This window comes from Alosa pseudoharengus, unplaced genomic scaffold (genome assembly GCF_046254945.1).
Source record: "Alosa pseudoharengus isolate Yale_2024_CS ecotype anadromous, Long Island Sound unplaced genomic scaffold, YU_APseudo_1.1 YU_APseudo_1.1_scf_3, whole genome shotgun sequence".
NCBI classification, from domain to species: domain Eukaryota; kingdom Metazoa; phylum Chordata; class Actinopteri; order Clupeiformes; family Clupeidae; genus Alosa; species Alosa pseudoharengus.
The window spans coordinates 5,511,732-5,525,759 of record NW_027468718.1 but is presented as its reverse complement, the minus strand read 5'-3'; the positions used below and the strand labels follow the sequence as shown (position 1 = coordinate 5,525,759).

The 14,028-nt window shown below is 40.4% G+C and overlaps 3 long non-coding RNA genes across 3 annotated transcripts; all 3 read left to right on the top strand.

Moving 5' to 3' along the window:
• The first annotated feature begins 2,115 nt into the window (after positions 1-2,115).
• LOC143099557 (uncharacterized) lies at positions 2,116-5,269 on the top strand. The gene is made up of 3 exons (XR_012981655.1): positions 2,116-2,248; positions 4,994-5,074; positions 5,186-5,269. It is a non-coding gene; the product is annotated as an uncharacterized LOC143099557 (long non-coding RNA).
• A 678-nt stretch (positions 5,270-5,947) lies between these two features.
• Positions 5,948-6,811, top strand: LOC143099549 (uncharacterized). Its single transcript, XR_012981653.1, has 3 exons — positions 5,948-6,402; positions 6,543-6,637; positions 6,726-6,811. It is a non-coding gene; the product is annotated as an uncharacterized LOC143099549 (long non-coding RNA).
• A 3,101-nt stretch (positions 6,812-9,912) lies between these two features.
• Positions 9,913-10,738, top strand: LOC143099548 (uncharacterized). The gene is made up of 3 exons (XR_012981652.1): positions 9,913-10,141; positions 10,236-10,492; positions 10,576-10,738. It is a non-coding gene; the product is annotated as an uncharacterized LOC143099548 (long non-coding RNA).
• The last annotated feature ends 3,290 nt before the right edge of the window (positions 10,739-14,028 follow it).

The following is a 14,028-nucleotide window of genomic DNA, read 5'->3' as shown; positions in this document are numbered from 1 at the left end:
TAAACCAAGGCATAATATCAATCATGTAGCTTAAGCTTCATAGCACTAACTTAGTAGAACACCAGGTTTAATTCCCCCTCTAATATCAATGGTGGAAAAAAACGTTCTACTTCATAAAATGCATGTAATTTGTCCTGTAGACTCATTTAAAAAGATGTCTCCACGATTAAAGAAAAAAACAGCTACAATGTCATTAGCATGCCTAATGAATGTGAAGTGTGAAGTGTGACTAGCCTAGCACCATCCTCCTTTCTGTGAGTTAACTTAGCCTACACTATAATATTAAAGAACATTGGTGAACTTTAGGCAAACGTTGCTTAATAAAGAACACACTTTCTTCCATCATAGTTTGTGTAACGTTAGTGCTAGCCAACGCTTGTCAATAATCCCACAAACACAAAGCAGGCTAATGTAATGTTAGTTTTCGTCTTGATAGGGATCTGGTCGACGTTTATGACGTTAACGTTAGCTAAATTAGCTAACGTGATCTGGCATTGCTAGCTTGTACTAGCAAGGATAAAAACAAACTCTTGATTGCTAAGCCATCAATTTAACTTCTCCAAAGACTACCGAAGGTCATAAAGAGTAAGCTACATCAGAATCATTTAACAATATGCTTTGGGACTCACCTGATAACGAATAACTTGGCACTTTAGATCCAACTGGCTTCAGCCCTTGTTATCTCATATGACGAGTCCTTCTGGCTCTGTAGGACCAACGTCTCTGGCATGACTAGAATTTATGGTAGGCCTATCTTTAATTTGGACAAACCTGTAACCTTATACGGACCGTAAACGTAGTCCATCTGTCTTGCAAATAAAGTTACAAGCATAGACTGTATGAAATAACGTTAATGTTTGCTCACACCAGTTTTGCTCGAAAGCTGCACAGATCCGCCCACTCCATTTCAAATTCAAACAGCCATGTTATTGGTCAACTGGACTGCCTATAGGCCTACATTTAACGTGTTGCCTATAAATTTAACAAAATGCCACATTCATCCTCTCACAACCTCTACTACATCACAAACGTATAGGCTACTACCTTGCTAAGACACAAAATCAACAAAAGAAAAAATATTATTTGATGACCAAAACTGATAGATCAGTGTGTCTAGGCTAGGTTATTGCACATTGCCATCCATGCGGCTGACATATCAGGCCTAAAAGCTACACACATTAGTATTTTATTAAAGGTGAGATGACTATGAAACTATACAAACAATGTATTAGGCCTACCAAAAAAATATACTTTCCATAAGTACACTATATTACAACTCTAAGTATTAGCAATTTAATACACTTAAACTAAATACACTTCTTTACCATTTAAAATACACTAACAACAAAGTACACTTTTAAAAAGTACATTACAAAAACACTTATATTGCACAATAAGTATATTTAATTTTAGTACACTGAAGTTGAACTTAATAACATCTACTTTGAAATATACTTTCTAAAAGTACACATTAAACATACTTTACATAAAGTACAAAAAGTGTAAGCTTGCTTGCTTTATACTTCATGTACTTTAATCATATTTCTAACACACTAAAGTATACTACTTTTTTACCTGGGTTGAAGTCCAGGTTAAGTTTGTGTGCTCATTTCCCCGCACACATTCAAAAGAGAGTCCGTGCCTAGATGTATGTCATAAACTTGGAAGTTGAAGTCCAAGTTCCGGAATATCACCATTATGCCTACCTGACTTTGTGTGCTCATTTCCCTGCAGAAATTCAGACGAGAGTCCCTGCCTAGATGTATGTCATAAACTTGGAAGTTGAAGTCCAAGTTCCGGAATATCACCATTATGTCTACCTGACTTTGTGTGCTCATTTCCCCATATTGTGTTTTATTAAAGAATTTTATTTTCAAAGATATTTGAAAGAAAAACAAATAAAACATTTTAGTTATTTTTTTTATTATTTTTTCATTTATTTCTCTTTTTTTTTTCATTTTCTTTTTTATTCAAAGACAAAGAATTTTCTAACATGTTATTTTTATTATTTACTCATTTCAGAGGTAAATTTTCTGTGTTTCGGGGGACTTGCATCCTCTCTAATGTCATTTGCTTCCACCATGTGCTTCTTGCACTTGCAGCAGCGGTAGACGATGAAGATGACCACAGCAAGGACCAGGAGGATGCTCACAACGGCTCCTGAAATCATGCCAACCATGGAAGGAGGAATAATCTGAAGTTCCAAAAAGCACTCCTCGATTCCAACCCGGTTCCTGGCAATGCAGTGGTAAGTCCCCGAGTCACTCTCTTTTGCCCCTGGGATGTGGAGCCTGCCTGCAACAACATCTAAGGGACCGTTCGTTATTTATAAACGGGATCACCGGAGGGATTTTGAGTGCTTCGATCAAAAGTTACATGACCCTCCCCTGACTGCAATATAATTTTCAACGACCCTCCAGCAGCATTTTCAAAAATGACATGACCCTCCCCGGCCTATTGTCGATGTATTCCGCCCACGCTCTTACGCGCTATGAAAACACATCAAAGTATGCTACCGTCCTAAAATCAACCTGTGCTTTCTGATCTTACACATCACTCTTCACCAAGATGGTGGCCATTTCAGTAGATTTACTCACTAACATTGTTGTGGAAACACAATAAGCATGGAAACTAAATGCACACTTCCTGCAACTGCATTAGCCTACTTGAAAAGTTACTCCTCTAGTAAGTATTCACATGAAATAAAACAATAAAGCATTGAGACCATTCAACAAAGCACACTGGGTAATAACAAATTCAACACATGAACTTGTTTCTATGGACTCGTCTCTAGGCTTCCTCAGTCATTGTAAAGCTGCCGAAGCTAACATTATCCAAAACTCAATTTCTCAGACAAGCGTCAATTTGGGAGCTTGCTACACATATTCCTTCTCAAATGACTTGAAAAGGCCGTTTGCACAATTTCACAAATAATCACAGGGACCGAAAAATACCTAACATGCCAACTTTTTCCGGGTTTATCATTTTAACGTTTCCCTGCTGTCTTGCCGTTTTAATATTTTCCCGTAGAATATCCCATATTACTGTAATACTCTCATAACATTAGTCCTGCATTCTGGCCTGTCTCTGTGTAGTCCTGTTGTTACCCCTTGCCCTTCCAGTGAAACAGATGTATTCAAATCATCGTTTTGCTTGCTTGAATGCGAACTCAGAGTGATGTTAACCTAGGCCTATTTAACGACGTGGTTGTCGTGAGAGCGCTTGCAGCTTGCAGTGTTCAGCTTGCAGTGTTCGGCCGTAGGCTATGCCTACGTGCGCACTTGCCAGGCTACTCAGCTAGACAAAGAATTCCCCCTGTATATTCACTCCAAGTTGGCCTACCATAACTTACCAACTACACTGTAGACCATAAACTGGCTATTTATATGACCAAATGTATTTGTTCAACTTTATGAAGCAGAATTACGCACTGCTACTTGGAACGTAACACATTTTTTGTTGGCAGGAGAGAGAATGACAGCGATTAACAAATTGCACTTGTTGCTGGTTACCAATAAATACTATATATTTTTTTGCAAACAACAAAAACAGAAAGGATGGAGACAGCAAAGCTAGAGATGGGCAGGAACAAGGTCAATTGGTAGAAATGCTTGTCAAAACGTTAGGAGCTGGATGTGTGGATGAATGAAGCACAAGTATGCTTTATGTTAAGCATGCACACTGTTTAAAGTTAGGCTACACGGTAAACTACAAGTAAACCATAGTTAAATTTAGCTTTTTTTGGGCTGGATAAAGTTGACCAAATGGATATAGGCTGTTAGGCGTGAATAAAGTAGGCTACTTTGTTGCTCCAACCCTTCCAACGTTAATGGGAACGAATGTTGACATTTTCCGTATTTTGCGTGAGAAACCCGGGAAATCTCCCTTATTTTCATTGTTCAATGTTGACAGAGCTATGGAACGAAAGAGAACATGGCGACAGAAATCAAAAATCAAACAAGCCACTTTGATTTTTTGCTGTTTTCATTAATACAAAAGATGGGTCCCTCCTAGACGAAAAAAAGTTAGGTGACCCTCCCCTCAACAAAGAATAAAAAGACATGACCCTCCCCTATTTTCCTCCGGTGACCCCGTTTATAAATAACGAACGGTCCCTAAGCGGGCAGAGGATGGTAGTGTGTAGTGGTAGTGGTTGCTCTCTGCCAGTTGTAGTCGATGGGGATTGCACCTTCCAGGGCATTGCAGTGCAGCACCACATTTCCGTCCACCTCTGCAGTGCCCTTTGTGTGACAACTTGGCTTGGAGGGAGCATGCATCACCCGGAGGATGACCGCAATTTTCTGGATACCAGGGACCTTCTTCACTTGGCACTTGTAAGTCCCGGAATCTGAAGGTGTCAGTCGTAGCAGTTTAACGGAGGCATCTCCTTTCCGTGGATCGGTTGAAATGAAGTGGACCCTGTCTTTGAGTGGCACGTAGTAGTTATTGTAGATCTGCCCGGCGGTGAACACAATGATTACTGGGTCCTCTTGTAGTCCAGCATTAGACAGCCTAGTCCACTCGACTTCCAGAGGTCCAATGTCATCTGGGGCGAGGGTGAAGTGGCATTCCAGGATTGCGCTTCCTCCAACCGCCTTCTCCTCAAGTTTCTTGTCTGTCGAGTTCATCAGGACGCCGCCGCTACATTTGACGAGTAAAATGAGTAAAACTGTGAATATTCGCTTGTCCATTGTTGGGTGTCTTTGGATTCATCCCCCTTTTATATGTTTCACAGGCCTGCAGCAGCGCAGACAGTAATTTGCATAACCAATAGATTTGCTCCAGTCATTTGAATAACCAATAGATTTGCAGGATGTCAAAATGCACATGTCATCAGTGTTTGAGTTGAAAATGTGGAAGCATATGTAGAAAATGTGGAAGCATATGTAGAAAATGTGGAATTTACTATGCTAAGGTATGATTGGTTCCTGTTCTTTAACTACATCGCTACACATATGCACCAAGGGTATAAATAGCCAATCCCACATGTCAGCAGCATCAAGCGGAAGGGGTGCATGCATGCTAGAGGTTTTGAGGAAGAAATTCAGGAGTCGATCAGTGGAAGAAATGTCAGGTATGTTGAACTTTTCACTCTGTGTTTTATTTCATAAAGTCATTTATGTCCACAAGTTTTACTGTCAAAAAAATATGAAAATGTATACTACTTTCTGGCTTCACCACATAGTGCATGTTCTGGTGCGACTAGTTCCCCCAAATGAGGTACCCATTGGCCGCCAAAATGTTCAAGAAACTGAAGAAAATGGAGGGTCCTGCAGGCAAGTTTAGTTCCTCTTTTGATACACTGGTATTGTGCATATTACTAATCAGGTGAATTTTCCAAAATGATTCCTTTCTCTTGCAGATGCAACTGTGTAAATTGTGACCATTTTGACCTGTTCACTTTTTCTATGACTGTTGTCATTTTTGGCATTTTGCTGATGATTTGCTACATTGTAGTTGCCTTGTTATACTACAATGGATGTCTCAATAAACGGCCATTCTAAATAGGCTCGTAGCGTAGCTTTTCTGGAGGTTCAGGTTGCTGTTTTGGAACATGTTCAGAAAGATGAATATATCCGTTGAAAATATTTGTAACAGACTTTGAATGACGGTTAAAGTTCAAGATTGATGTCTGTACACATATTTCATTAAAATAAATCAAAATTTCATTTGAATAGTGATTGCTGAAGTAGTCATGTCTTTAATTCAACTTTTGCATCCATAAAGCTGTCCAAGGCTATTAGCTGTATTAGATTAGATATAACATTACGTAGCTTTTCTGGAAGTTCATGTAGCTTTTCTGGAAGTTCTAGGAAATTGTATTGGAACACTGTGCACCTTTTCTGGAAGTTCATGTTGTTTTTGAATATTGCGTAGCTTTTCTGGAAGTTCATGTAGTTGATTTGGAACATTGTGTAACTTTCCTGGAAGTTCGTGTAGTTGTTTTATCACAGACTGTAAAAGTGACAGACTTCTGACAGAGGCTTTTTGGAACACCGAAGCCATGACGTAGCGTTGTCAAGGCAGCATTTTCACTGGATCTAAACAAATCAATCTAACCAGATAGCCCAGAGACGTGGCATAGATCGTGTAGCAAGTCAAATTATTTTTCAATATTGGGCTTTGAAAATAAGGGATATATTTCCTCAGTAATAGAGCATTTGGTGACATTTATAGAGAAACCGAGGGGGAGTTATATTGGAAATAAGATTTGCCGGGAATTTAAAACACTAAAAAAAGATTCGGGGCTTTTGAAAAAAGATTCGGGGCTTAAGCCCCGTAAGCCATCCCCTAGCTCCGCCACTGCAGGTGAAGCAGACCCGAAAGAAGCTGGAGGAAAATATTGGGTTGTCTCTGGCTAATCCCAATAACCAGCTAGATAACTCCCAGAACATGGAAGAGGTAAGTAGAATTCTTGGAAGTTGATTTTCACATTAAATGTACATCACAACGTGCAGTTCCTTATAACGCGTATGTCTGGACAACATCTGAGGAATCAAAGGACCAAAAGGTGTATGCTGAACTCAAACAATGTTCTTTAGAGGATGAATTGGATGAGGAGACAGCAGATGAGGGTGACCGGTTCTCTCAGATCATGCCACCTTACCAGCAGCCCAAGTCCCAGGTATTCCATACGGTGAGTAGAATTCATGGATGTTGCATTGTCGGAATTGACCCTTTTATGACAGTGTACTTTAGTTCCTAATCATTTATATTTTGCACAGGTCGAGAGTGACAGCGACCCAGAGATGGATGAACTTGAGAACATTCTGATAAATACAGATTTCTCCCAGCTGCTGGAAAAAAGGAAACGTCCTCCTCAGCCCCTCCCAAGACAGCAAAAGAAAAAGATCCCTTTAGAAGGCTCGCAGGATTCAGAAAACAAAAGAGAAGAATAGAAAGAGCAAGAGCAAGACAGGACACAAGAAAAAGATCCCTCAGAAGGCTCGCAGGATTCAGAAAACAAAAGAGAAGAATAGAAAGAGCAAGAGCAAGACAGGACACAAGAAAAAGATCCCTCAGAAGGCTCGCAGGATTCAGAAAACAAAAGAGAAGAATAGAAAGAGCAAGAGCAAGACAGGACACAAGAAAAAGATCCCTCAGAAGGCTCGCAGGATTCAGAAAACAAAAGAGAAGAATAGAAAGAGCAAGAGCAAGACAGGACACAAGAAAAAGATCCCTCAGAAGGCTCGCAGGATTCAGAAAACAAAAGAGAAGAATAGAAAGAGCAAGAGCAAGACAGGACACAAGAAAAAGATCCCTCAGAAGGCTCGCAGGATTCAGAAAACAAAAGAGAAGAATAGAAAGAGCAAGAGCAAGACAGGACACAAGAAAAAGAATAGGAAGAAAGTTAGAGTGACAAAGAAACTCCACTCTGGCAAACTGCTTCCTGCCAGAACTTCTACAAAGGTAAGACATGACCTGTGGAGGTAATCATATAATTAATTGATTGAATTCACATGGGCTTCTGCTTAATAGTTGACCTCTTAATCTTTACAGTGTCGTAGGAGAAGTTTGTGCTTTTCGCCAGAATTCCTAGCCATGCTCAGACTGGCCTTCCAATTTGACATCCAGAAAAAGATCATCAGGAAATGGAGTATTGAAAACACCCTTAAAAAAAACCCAGCACTTCTTAGAATGTGCAGAAAGATGAATATATCTGTTGAAAATGTTCGTAACAGACTTCAAATGATGGTTAAAGAAGAAGATTGATGTCAAAACTGCACACATATTTCATTAAAATGTTTGATTACTGAAGTACTCATGTCTATAATTCACCTTTGCATCCATAAAGCTGTCCAAGGCTATTAGTACTGTATTGGATGAACATAGTGTATTTTTCCTGGATGTTTATGTTAATAATTGTTTTGGAACACTGTGTAGCTTTTCTGGAAGTTCAGGTAGTTGATTTGGAACATCGTGTAGCTTTTCTGGAAGTTGATGTAGTTGTTTTGGAATATTGCGTAGCTTTTCTGGAAGTTCATGCAGTTGTTGTGGAACAGTGTGTAGCTTTTCTGGAAGTTGACGTAGTTGTTGTGGAATATTGTGTAGCTTTTCTGGAAGTTGATGTAGTTGATTTGGAACAATTGTGTAGCTTTTCTTGTAGTTAACATAATTGGCCCATTCTAAATAGGAGGCGGGTTAACTCATCTGTATAAATAGCAAGGTTTGGCACATCATCATTCTTTTCCACAATTGTGACCATGAAGGTAGGGATATATCTCATTACATCTTCTTTTCTGAAAGCATATGTAGTTCTCTTGGAATGTATTGTAACTTTCCTGGAAGTTCATGCAGTTGATTTGGAACATTGTGTAGCTTTTCTGGAAGTCGATGTTGTGGAATAATGTGTAGCTTTTCTGGAAGTTGATGTAGTTTATTTGGAACAATTGTGTAGCTTTTATGGAAGTTCATGTAGCTGTTGTGGAATATTGTGTAGCTTTTCTGGAAGTTCATGGTAGGGACATATCTCAGTATATCTGCTTTCTTGGAACACTGTGTAGCTTTTCTGGAAGTTGATGTATTTGTTTTGGAATATTGCGTAGCTTTTCTGGAAGTTGATGTAGCTGTTGTAGAATATTGTGTAGCTTTTCTGGAAGTTCATGTACTTGACTTGGAAAATTGTGTATCTTTTGTGCAATAAAAGTCAGTTATTGGGTATCAAAAAGCTAAAATAATATTGTCACAAATATTTCTGTCTCTTTTATACCTATATCAATAACAGCAAAAAAAGAAGTTTCCAAAGTGCCTCGATTCATTTTCAAACTTATCACGTCACCTCCAATATGTCCACAAAATTACTGATGCTCATGAAAGGAGATTACAAGCTGGGGTGAGATCAGTACGGTATGGAGGGAAGTTGTGCTGCCCAATAGCCAACTGCACCAGTACGCCATATTCACGACTGGACAAGCATTTAATATCCATGCACAAACAAAAGGTTTTACTTTTACAATTGATCATATGTTATTGGAAGATCTATTTTGCTACATTAATACAATTTGAAACACAATCTTAACTCAATAAAGTATCTATCTATCTATCTATCTATCTATCTTTTAACAGGGTTCATGCCTAAAAAAGACCCTAAAGCTTGCCAAAAAAAAAGCCATTCTTGAGGCCTTGATAGAGGCTGAGAGGGCTGCTTCCTCAGGTCCCAGTGTGCCACCACCATCAGACCAAAACATTGAAAACCTGCAAAATCAACTAAATGCGATGAAGCAATAGGTCAAAATGTTATGGAAAGAGGTGAAGTACCTCAAGGCCCATGCTAAGGATAAAGGTTTGCAGTCTGCTCCTTCCTTACCTCTGTCTCAGCCCTCCTCACCACTCCTCTCCATCAGAGCATTCCACACCACTCCCTCCTCCTTCCCCATCTGTGCCTGTGGATCAATCTCCACTCCCTCCTCCTTCCCCATCTGTGCCTGTGGATCAATCTCCACTCCCTCCTCTGATCTCTCCACTGGCCTCTCCCAGCATGACGAAGCCTTCAACACCTGTGCCTGCTGAAACAGAGGAGACTTCAGGAGTTCCAAAAGGGACACCCCTGCCTAATCTGGGTAAGTTAATAAAAAAGTTTGTTTGGAAGTTTAGGGGTACCCAAATTGAACACACTTTGGGGCCTAGGGATAGCCCCATGTAGCTAGGGGCCAGAACAAGGACCAAATGGTCACTTTAGACATGAGCGGGTGTTGGGGATCTTTGGCCATGGCCAGCTAAGACAATACAGATCAAACGCAGGCATCCACACATGTAAATTGACTGCAAAAGGCATTCTTTAGAAATGCATAAGGTTTGGGCAAAAGACGGGCCTTACAAATGCAGAGACCAAATTTCCCTCGTGGGATCAAAAGAGTATATATACTTATACTTAGTCTCAACATGGTATACTGCTTTCTCTTACAGCGAAAATCATACCTCCTGAACAACTGCTGGCCTTCATTCAACAAATCAATGCCTTATTGCCTGAAAATCTGCCATAAAAGACAATCCAGCCGATCCACCTCGGCTGAATCGCGTTGTAGGTCTGTTGGTGGGGGGCATGGTGGCAACAACAGGCCACAGAAAGTGCATCTCCCTGGGCATGACGGTAGGGGATGTCGAAAAGGCAGAGGCCTACAAGGGCAGTTTTACCATTACGGTGAGTACATCAAATGCGGCCAATGCATACATGCAAAGTTCTAGCAACCTGTCTGGTGAAGTTTGTCTTTACTTATACCTGTACATTTTCTCAGGTACCCTTGCACAAAACCGTAAAGACCTTTGGGGCTGCCAAGGTCTGCATTGGCAAAGAGCTGTTCAAGAATCTCAAGGACTTTGCATGTTGAGACCCAGCCTCCGTGGCTATGACCAAGCACACACATTATTTTTCAACTCAACAGGCCACGAGATGACACGAATGGGAGTGTTTGTGGGTCGTATGTGGGGGGAATGCGGACTTCAAGGCACTCCAACATTAAAAGGATATATACGGACAGCCATTTCAACCCATGTATGTTCCTATCAACTTTACCAAAAAGCTGTTAAAAACATTTTCTATATACATAAAGCTCTCTCTCTCTTTCTCTCCCACAGACAGATGTGGCACTTCCATTCGACAAAAGGCAGGATGTCTGCAGAGCGATGGCCCATGACCCGAAGACTGCCAGCTTATACAATGTGCCTGATGCCAGTGGCAGACAGACCCGAACAATCAGGCTGGACATATTGAGGTCCCTAGTGGCCTCAGTCAAGCCACATAAAAGTAGGTCTCGTTTTTGGTGTTTTCTTGATTTTGTAACCAGTGTCATGATATGTTTTCTACGTGTCTGGTGAATTATGCAGAGAAACAGCTTCATCCTCACCATGGTAATGATAATGACTGACTGACTCTATTATTGTGTTTCATGTTCCAAATGTAAAGCACTTTGAGCTGCATTCTGTGTATGAAAGGTGCTATACAAATAAAGCTCATCATTATTATTATCATTATTATTATTATTATTATGGTGTGCCAGGGGTCTCAGAGGAGACACAGGATCAGGTGACAATAAATCATTCAGGTGACGGTGAGGATCAGGATGCAATCGAGCAGGACCAGGAGACAAATGCAGAGGTGTCTGAGGAGGGTCAGGTGAAGGAGGTAATGGAGCAGGACCAGGAGACAAATGCAGAGGTGTCTGAGGAGGGTCAGGTGAAGAAGGTAATGGAGCAGGGTCAGGAGGAAGCACAGTCTGAGTTCAGTAGCTTTGAGCGTAGCAATATCAACCCATGTATGTTCCTATCAACTTAGATTAGATTCAACTTTATTGTCATTGTTCAAGTAAGGACAACAAGTACAACAAAATGCAAATTTATAGAACATTTTTATATCAGCTTTTTGGTAAAGCACTTTTAATGATTGCACTACTGTTTAGATGCTTATCATTAAAAGTGCTTTACCAAAAAGATGATGTAAACATTTTCTATATCCATAAAGCTCTTTCTCTCCCACAGACAGACACTTCCCTTTGAAGATGGGCAGAGTCAAGTCTCTCAAGCAATGGCCCTTGACTTGATGAGTCCAGGAAAAGTTAATGTGCCTGAGTTCACAGCCAAACAGTCCCCATTCTTCAAGTTGGAGATATTGAGATTCCTAAGTTGATCGATCAATCTACCAAGTGGGTCTCGTTTTTGGTGTTTTCTTGATTTTGTAACCATTGTCATGATATGTTTTCTAAGTGTCTGATAAATTGTACTTTAATCCTTACCATGATGTGCCAGGCATCCAGGATGACCAGGAGGAAGCACAGTCTCAGACCAGTGAGTCTGGGAACTCCTCACCATCCTCCTCAGATTTTACAGAGGAGGGTCAGGGGAAGAAGGACCAGGAGGAAGCACAGTCTCAGACCAGTGAGTCTGGGAACTCCTCACCTGTGGGTGTGGAGGAGAAAGAAAGTGAGCTTGAGTCCCATAGCTCAAGTGAAGACAGCCAGGAGCCAGGAGAAGCCTAACCCTAGTCAGGGGAAACAAAGCAAGAACCAAGTCAAGGACATTGGGCAATAATTGTGACTTAGGTTTCAGTTTTATTTAAACTTTTAATTTTGTATTTCTTTTAATGGTAACAAAGCCGTTGAAGCAAAGTTGTACATCCAACAACTGTGTCAATAAAAAAGTTGATAAAAGGTAATAAAAGCTATTTTTTGACTCAAAAAACATTATTAAAACTCAAAAAAAGTTGTAAAAGTAAAAAAAGTTGGAAGTAGAAGTCCAAGTTAATAAAAAAGTTGATAACGTAATAAAAGCTTTTTTTGACTCAAAAAACATTAGTAAAACTCAAAAAAGTTGTAAAAGTAAAAAGTTGGAAGTCCAAGTTCCGGAATATCACCTTGCACCCTACCTTGGGTGCTTGTTTCCCCACAGAGGGTCCCTGCCTGGACCAAGGTAAAAGAGTTGGAAGCAAAGGTACAAGTTCCGGAATATCACCTGGCACCCTACCTTGGCTGCTCGTTTCCCCACAGACAAGGGCGTCGTAGTGGGGGGACAAGTGGGAATAAATTACCCGGGCCCCAAGTGGGGGGAGGGCCCCTAAGGAGTTGAATTTTATTTTCCTTAATAATAAATAATTTCCTTAATTTAAAGATCTTAATAAATGTTAACTAATATAGATGCAAATATTTCGGGTAAATGCATCAGTTGATTGATGTATTAAATTGTGTCCATGCCAACATTGTTTGAGGGCAGGCACCCTCTCCCTTGCACGAAATGGTTCAGTCCGCCTTCCCCTGCTAGGCGCATTTTTGAAGTAACGTTCATTCTGCCAAAGCGGCAATGCGGACGGTCACGGTGTGAAGATGTCTAAGTCTAAGAAAGCTAAATCCGGTTCCCAGAAAAGAAAAGAGAGGCAAGAAAGGGAGAAAAAAAGAAATGAGGGAAAACAAGTGTTAACAGCCTTCTTTCCCAAGAAAGGTGAGCCCAATGTGAAAGCAATAGTCTACAAATGAAATTAACTCCTGGTTACAAAACACTTCAATACCACCGCGAATCCGCGATTATCAGTGCTAAAACAGCATTAACACAAAATTAGAAATAACATAATGCCTGATTTATAGCCTACCACAACATTTCAATAGCCTACTAATTCGAAAATTATTATGAGCTAATAGCTTAACTTAGTAGGCTCAATGGTTCATGAGGAAAGGCTGTCAAATTAGTAGCAAAGCTAACTTTTGAAACGCATCACACTCAGTTTCAGAAACTGTCACAGAGGGTGATGCAGCAGCAGCAGACCTCTCACCATCTGATGTGGACTTGAGACAAGGTGAGCCTATAGTTTAAAATAAAATCACACGAAAGGCTATACTGCAATGTATATATAGCAACACTGTCATGCTCTGTCTTTCACTTTAGTCTAGTCTAATTAGAATAGACCATTTTTTTGCCACAACCATCAGAAAAATAAAATGTTCTTATGTTTTTATGAAGCAAATGAAATTTGAGGAAATTTTACACAGAATATTTAAATATTAAGCATGTTCAGTCACATCCATAAGGCTACATTGGAATTGCCTGCTAATATATCTATATGCTATGCTGGTGGTTGGTTGGTTGGTTGGGGAGGGGGGGCCCATGGCCAGCACTTGTGCATAGGGCCCAGAATTTGGTGCTACGCCCCTGCCCACAGAGATGCAGAGGGTCCCTGCCTGGACCAAGGTAAAAGAGTTGGAAGCAAAGGTACAAGTTCCGGAATATCACCTGGCACCCTACCTTGGTTGCTCGTTTCCCCACAGAGATGCAGACCCCGTTTACACAAGCATGTGTATTTTTATAAACGAAGACATTTCCCTACGTTTGAGCCTTTCATTTAGACGCAAACAGAGAATTCGCCCCGTAAAACGGTTATCCAAAAAAACTCCGGCCAATGTGTTTTTTTTGGAAAACTCCGTTTATGCGTTTGGTTCTAAACTGTGGTAAACGGAGTTTTGGGCAGCCAACGTCACAGTATGCGACAGAAGTACACCAAATGTACGACCAATGTTTACATTTACATGTTCTCACATGCAACTTTTC